Source organism: Phascolarctos cinereus, unplaced genomic scaffold (assembly GCF_003287225.1).
Source record: "Phascolarctos cinereus isolate Bilbo 61053 unplaced genomic scaffold, phaCin_HiC Scaffold_4;HRSCAF=312, whole genome shotgun sequence".
Lineage (NCBI taxonomy): Eukaryota > Metazoa > Chordata > Mammalia > Diprotodontia > Phascolarctidae > Phascolarctos > Phascolarctos cinereus.
Genome location: NW_027555847.1, coordinates 272,883,128 through 272,889,127, shown reverse-complemented (window position 1 = coordinate 272,889,127; position 6,000 = coordinate 272,883,128).

The following is a 6,000-nucleotide window of genomic DNA, read 5'->3' as shown; positions in this document are numbered from 1 at the left end:
GTTGGCCACAGCAAAGATTCCCAGTTTACCCTGGGGGTATGGGATGATTAAAAATTGCTAGTCAGAACAGGGCAGGGGTCTCAGAACTTCCCAGGGCTTGATATTCTCTAAGTTGGACCCCACTTTTGCTTGGACTCTGTGGTTTAGTATATCCCAGAGCTGTTGGGGAATATTTTCATACCATCTATTCTTACTATATTCCCTTAATAAATACACATTAAAATAATCTAATTAACTTTGTCTGGCTAACATTAACTGGTAATCATGACAGTACTAGAAAAGCTGCTTTCTACCCCTCAGAAGAGGGAAGAAGTAGTTAGGCACCTTCTGGGGACCCAGCCTATTAGTTCAGTGGAGGCTGGGGAAGTAGACCTTAAGTGAGGTGCCATGCATACAAAATAAATACAAAGCATTTTTTTGTGGGGGAGTCTAGAGGAAAAATACTAATAAATGGGGAACTGTGGAAAGACCTTTGTCTAGGACACTACTAGAAATGGACATTCTTTTGAGTTACAAGGTTTTTCAGGGTTAGGAAGGAAAACTTCTGAGTGTAGTAAGATGGAGAGTAAACCACCTTTACCTTTTCACCTACCAATCACCCAATTTCCTTTAAAACTATATTTTATATTTTTTGCGATTTTATAGTCTATAAATCTTTCTCAGTTTATCTGATAGCCACTAAAACCAGGTATCAAAACAGACCTTAGAATAAGACCTTCAAATCACATTGTCACAAAATGTTAAACCAATATTAAAAAACCCCAGTAAAGCATATTTACTTACATTGCTCTTGCTGAAAAAAAAGAGATTAATAGTGTTTTGTTGATAGCAAAAGGTTGTTACATTATAAAATATTTTTAGAATATTAATTTCATCTTTTTGTTCTTTTAAAGTTCTATTTTGTTTTATATGTTTTATAATGTACACAATATGTAAGTAAATGTACATAATTTATAAGCAAAGAAACATATATTGAGAATGAATGCTAAACTTTTTTTTTAATGATTGGCCAATTAATCAATAGTCAATCAATAAGCATTTATTAAGTGCCTTCCTATGTTCCAGGCACTATGTTAAATACATAGTGAGTACTCAGTCAAAATAAGCTTGTCAACCATAATCTTAAAGAGATGCCTAGAACACTGAGAAGTTCAGTGACCTGCCCAGGGTCACATTGTCAGGAGGGGGGACCTGAACAGAGCCCTGATTCGAAGGCCTGCCCTCTCTCCACTATCCAACTCTGACTTGAGGGTGTTAACTTATTGGCATCAACACATGAAAGTACTGGCAAAGCTTGGGTATTCTGAAGCTAGCAATGGTGTAATGGATAAAGAGCTGAACTTAGAATCAGGGAGCCCTGAGTTTGAATTCTGCCTCAGATACTTCTGAACTATGTGGCCCTGAAGAAGCCACTTTAACTCTATCAATCTCACGTTCCTCATCTGTAAAGAGGATAATATCACATACTACATTGGACTATTGGGATAACCAAATGATGTACTTTGCAAACCTTAAAGCACTATATACATATTAATTACATAAAAAAGGAAAACCGGTAAATTTAAAACTCACAAAATGTAAACTTACCTTCTTTTGTTCATGGCATATTAGCATAGAAAAGGTAGAAAGATCAGTGGACTTGAAGTTGCAAGATAGGAGTTCTAGTTCTAGTGCTACCACTTATTAACTGTGTGTATGACCTTGAAAAAGATATCTGCATTCCCTGGGCCTTTAATTTCTCATCTACAAAATAAAGATAATCCTATTTACTAGCTTTAATCATAGGATTGTTGTGATTATCAAATCAAATAAGCTATTTGAAAATCTTTCTTAAAATAAGTACTTTACTAATGTAAGAAGCTTTTTTAATGGCTCTCATCAAGGCAGAACCATTGAAAACTAAATAAATAAATAAAGGGGCAGCTAGGTGGTGCAGTGGGTAGAGCACCAGCCCTGAAGTCAGGAGGACCTGAGTTCAAATCTGGCCTCAGACCAAACACTTGACACTTACTAGCTGTGTGACCCTGGGCAAGTCACTTAACCCCAATTGCCTAAAAACTAACCAAAAAAAAAAAAAGAAAACTAAATAAATAATTAGCCTTGACATAGAAATGGAAACAGATTCCTAATGAATTGACTAATTTTTCTTTCTGGTACTGATGATTGGTCTTTAAACACGTTGTATTTGAGTGTTTTGGTCAGGTTGGTTTCTGGCATACAGTTATCCCTTCTACATTGCAACTTTCCCCATTATGATTTTGATATTTTTCAGGTTGGCGTAAGAAGTTAAAAGGGAATTTTCTGGGAGTTTTGTGGAAGCCACAGACCACATGCAAAGGCCAGCATAAGACACAGAAAAAGCTTAGAAACTAACAAATACATAAAATATATGTATAGTATTGTATAATATCAACATATTTTGTCTATTAATACCATAATGATTTATACTTCTTCCCTGGTATGAAGGAAGGGCCAAAAATTTTTACACAAATTTTCCAGATCACAGAGATCCATGCCCCTAACACCCCTGATGTGGAAGAGATAACTGAACATGTGGGCACATTATTTTTGTAAGCCTTCACAGAAATGGTTTCTGGGAGGAACTGGGCTCTCTGATAAGCTTTTGAGGATGGTAGGGAGGTAGCCTGAAAATGCTAAGCCAATGCCAGTTCAAAGCATGAACAGTATTATGGAAAAAAGTATGATTTGAGGGTGATGAAAAATACATTTGGTTGGAATCAAGTCAGTGTAAAGAAGAGTCAAAGTACATAAGGGAAGCAAGGTAGACTAGAATGGGTAGAAAAAAAAAAAAGCTCTGAAAACCAAGAGAAGGAACTTGAACTTTATTTGGAACCTCACAGAAGCCTAGGGATGAAGGAAAAGCATGGCATAATTGAAATGGCAAATGTAAATTTTGACCTTTAGTGCCATAATCAGAACTGAGCAAAGGAGAGGATAAAAAAAAGAGAGATGGGTAGTGAGTTTTGCAGTAACACAAGTCATCAGTGACAGGACAAAATAAGTGGCAGCAACATCTGAGAACTACAAGTAGATGAGAAAATATCTACGAGGTGGACAGTTTAAGAATTTGCATTTCCACACCCACGTTTCAGATATATTCCATCAACACTTCTTCCCTCTCTTTTGATTATATAAAATACTTCCATATTCTTCTCTCCTCTCAAGTTTTCATGTCCACAGAGAATGGGCAGAAAAGTAGACTCTTTGGAGAACCAACTTTATATTGAAACTGTGGGAAGAGTAGAAATGGCAACTCTGGAGCTAGGACTTCTGGGGCCAGACAGGAGGAGGCTAGAAGGAACTCCATACTACTAATCCATATTTAGTTTAGGGGTGGCTGAATGGCATAGCAGATAGCATGCTGGACTAGGAGTCAGGAAGACCTGAGTTCAAATCTGGCCTCAGACTTACTAGCTGTGTGTCCTTGGGCAAATCTCATCTATAAAATGAACTGGAGAAGGAGATGGTAAGCCACTCCAGTATCTTTGCCAAGAAATCGCAAACGGGCTTATGAAGATTTGGACATGACTGAAACAACTGAATAACAACAATTTAGTTTAGGGTCAATAAGTGGGCATTAATTTTCTTAGCTGTTCTACACGATGTTAACATTTTACAACCTGAATGTGCAATATTCGTATTTAACTTCATTGTAGGTGACCTACTTTAGACAAAGCAATAAGCAAATTAAAATGAGTGAGTATCCTTAATTATTAATTCATTGACTTGATTGGTAAGATAATTGTTTATAAATTATAATAAAAAAAGATAAATAACTTAAGAAGTTGGCATGTCCACATATATGTACACATATATGTGTGTATGTATATGTATGTGTGTATGTGTGTATGTATATATGCATACACACACACACACACACACATACACACACATAGTGAGAAATGATTCATTTGGACCCCTACTCCACTCCAATCAGTATTAATCAGTTCAGTGTGATTCCATTAAGGGTAATGTTTATTAGCAATTATTAAGTGATATACTCATTTAGTAATGTACATTTAGTCAGCCACCTAACAAAGTACAAAAATAAACATGAACTAATATACTGGACCGGAGAAGGCTCAGGATCCTGGCCCTTTTAAGCTAAGGTCTTTTCAGGTTCTCACTTCCACTGAGGCAATGTCCATTAGGCACGGACCCTTTAATAAAAAAAAAAAATCAAACTGGGAGGAAAAGACTCTCAGGATTGTTGGCCAAAAGAGAAATAGTTACTATTTACATTCACTCTGAGCCAGGAGGCCCAAAAAATAACCATGAAGTGATGCTTCGGCAGGGACCTGCTGTCCCATCTGCTGGATATGTGCAACAACAGTTTCCTTTCCTGTGTATTAAGTACTTGGAGAAGAGTACCAAATTCTCTGAACGTCCAGAACAGCTAACTCCCCAGGTGGGTAAGGAATAAAAGTAATACAGAAGACTTCCTAACTATAACTCAAAATTTCTCTGGTTTCTTAGCATGTTCAGCCCTGATGAAAGTTACTGAGTACAGTGGGGCTCTTCTCCATTCCTCCCAGGGAGCATGCCTAGTCCCACTTCTACTTTCAGGAAACCATCTGGAAGCTTGGTGGAGGAAAGGCAAGGAAAGGAAGAGACAGGAAATGACAAAGAATCGCCTAATTGGCTATTGAACCAGAAGAGATAATGACTCAGTGGATGCACAAAAAGAGACCAAATTCGCCCCTCCATCACTCTTTTCCTTTCTGGTCGTAGAATGATTCCAGTCGAATCCCTTAAGACAAGTAGGAGATAGCATATCTCTAGGCCCTCCCTAGAGTCATAAGCATATGGCTGACTTATGTCCCTAGACTTTGTTTTTTTTTTCATGATCTTAAATTTAAATCATCAAAAGATAAGCTTTTATTGCTTGGGATCTTCTGCATCCCACTTTGGATACCGCTACTTTAAGATTAGAAGTAGCAAAGCAGTTGCTGGTCTACAATGGTTGAGGAAGTTTCTTCATTACGCCAATTAAAGTACAGCCCAGATCCTCCCTCTTCTTCAATAAAGATAGAAAGGTAGTACTTAGAATAGGAAACTATGATAAGTCTTCAATGCTTACTCATTAAACATAGCATAGATGGTTTTACACGGATTTAAAAGGTTTTAACTCTTCCTGGTGGCGTGATAGTCTATCTTGTCTGAACTAGGTATTACTTATTTGTCCTTCATTCTTGAACAGGACCAATGACATCAGGAAGGTGACATCTTGACTTGAAAGTGAATTGGACTTAAGTGAGACAGGGCTGTGCAAAGTCACCAACCTCATTCTCTCCTCTGGAGCCATTCGGGTCCAGTGGCAAGATATAGATCAGGACAACTGGCAAGGGCCCCAGATGTAATGGGAAACCTTAGCCTTTTACTAAGTCATATGTTACGTATGACGGGTGGAATGTAGTCTCTACCTAATCAGCCCAGAGTGTGTGTTCAATACTTGGCAATGGAGGAAAATAAGTAAGTAAAGAATAAATAAAACATGCATCTATTCATCTATGGGGTGGGGGGAGAGAACGATTATCTTGTGGTAATAGATATTCTCTATTTGTTGGACTGTGGACCTAAACAAGTCACTTATACCTTTTAGTCTTAGTTTCTTTACATGTAAGATAGGAATGAGAATAACTACTCCATAAGGGTAGGATTTAAAGTAAAGGGGATTTAATAATTTTCTACTCCACAGGATTAAAATAATGAATGCAAAAGTACTTTTTAACCTTTAAAACATAAATGATTATTAACAATAATAATATGGTTGTAACTGTAAAGCTTAAATCACATATGCTACTTAGTGAAATAAAAAAGAAAAAGAGCATAGATGCATAGTTTTAAAACCATTACTGGGGAAACTCACAGCAATAGCCCTATTTAACATTGATCAGGTCATGGATCATCCTCCTAAATTAAGATCAACACAGACACCTGCATAAACACACATTAAATACAGCATCAGTTTAAATCCTC